Raw genomic sequence first — 1,940 nt, 5'->3', positions numbered from 1 at the left:
TTCTTCTGAAATATCTCCTCTTGAAGGACCTGCCTAAGGCTGTTTTACAATTAGCTTTTTTTTAATAAGGAAAAGGAGTACACTTTAAAATGATTAAAATATAGTACAGTAAATATTTAAACCAGTAATAGTTATTTATTATCATTAGCAAGTAATATATACTGTACATAATTGGATTTGTTATACTTTTATGCAACTGGAAGCATGGTAGGTTTATTTACACCAGCATCACCACAAATGTGAGTAATGCATTACATTATCACCTTGTAATGGCTACAGTGTCGCTAGGTGATAGGAATTTTTCAGCTCCATTAGAATCTTATGGGAACACCCATGTATATGTAATCTGTCAACTAAAATGTCATTGTGAGGTTCATGACTGTATTAACAGTGAACTATGCCAAAAAAATTTAATCCCATGTATTAAAACAAAAATACTGAGGAATAATTTAATCGAGATGAAAGATCTGTACATTAAAAACTATCAAACATTAATGAAAGGAATTGAAGACAGAAAAATGGAAAAACAATCCATGTTTATGGATTAGAATAATTAATATTGTTAGAGTTTCTATACTACCCAAAGTTATCTACAAATTCAATGCAATCACAATTTCTTTTTTTTCTTTTTTTTTTTTGAGACAGAATCTCGCTGTGTTGCCAGGTGCCAGACTGGAGTGCAGTGGTGCAATCTCAGCTCACTGCAACCTCCACCTCCCGGGTTCAAGCAATTCTTCTGCCTCGGTCTCCCAGGTAAGGTAGCTGGAACTACGGGCACGCACCACCATGCCCAGCTAATTTTTTTGTATTTTTAATAGAGATGGGGTTTCACCATGTTGGCCAGGATGGTCTTGATCTCCTGACCTCGTGATCCGCCCACCTCGGCCTCCCAAAGTGCTGGGATTACAGGCTTGAGCCACCGTGCCCAGCCTACAATCACAATTTCAATGGCATTTTTCTCACAGAGATAGAAAAAATAATTCTAAAATTCACAAGAACCACAAAAGAACCCAAATAGCCAAAGCAATCTTGAGCAAAAATAGCAAAGCTGGAGGCCTCGCACTACCTGATTTCAGAATATACAGCTGTCCCTTGATGTCTATGAGGGATTGGTTTCAGCACTTCCAAGGATGCCAAACTCTGAATATGCTCAAGTCCCTTATATAAAATGGCACGGTATTCACATATAACCTATGTATATTCACCTGCATACTTTAAGTCAAAACAAATTCCCAAGAACATGCAATGGATAAAGAACAGTTCTTCAACAAATGATGCTGGGAAAATTTGGTATCCACATGAAGAAGAATGAAATTGGACCCTATGTCACACCATGGGTCAATTCAAAGTGGATTAAAAACTTAAACATAAGGCCTGAAACCTTAAAATGACTAGAAGAAAACACATGGAAAGTTTCTTGACGTTGGTCTAGGCAAAGATTTTTTTAATATGACCCCTAAAGCACAGGCAACAAGGGCAAAACTAGACAAATAGGTTTGCATCAAACTAGAAAGCTCCGGCACAGCAAAGCACAAAATCCACAGAGTGACAGACAATCTGTCGAATGGGAGAAAACATTTACAAACCATATCTGATGACTTCATATCCAAAATAGGTAATAAACTCATACAACTTAATAACCAAAAAACCTGATTTAAAAATGGGCAAAGAGCCGGGCGCGGTGGCTCAAGCCTGTAATCCCAGCACTTTGGGAGGCCGAGGCGGGTGGATCACGAGGTCAAGAGATCGAGACCATCCTGGTCAACATGGTGAAACCCCGTCTCTACTAAAAATACAAAAAATTAACTGGGCATGGTGGTGCATGCCTGTAATCCCAGCTACTCAGGAGGCTGAGGCAGGAGAATTGCCTGAACCCAGGAGGCGGAGGTTGCGGTGAGCCGAGATCGCGCCATTGCACTCCAGCCTGGGTAACATGAGTG

Source organism: Sapajus apella, unplaced genomic scaffold, assembly GCF_009761245.1.
Source record: "Sapajus apella isolate SASKATOON/1434 unplaced genomic scaffold, GSC_monkey_1.0 scaffold23, whole genome shotgun sequence".
NCBI lineage: Eukaryota > Metazoa > Chordata > Mammalia > Primates > Cebidae > Sapajus > Sapajus apella.
This window is presented reverse-complemented; position numbering follows the sequence as displayed.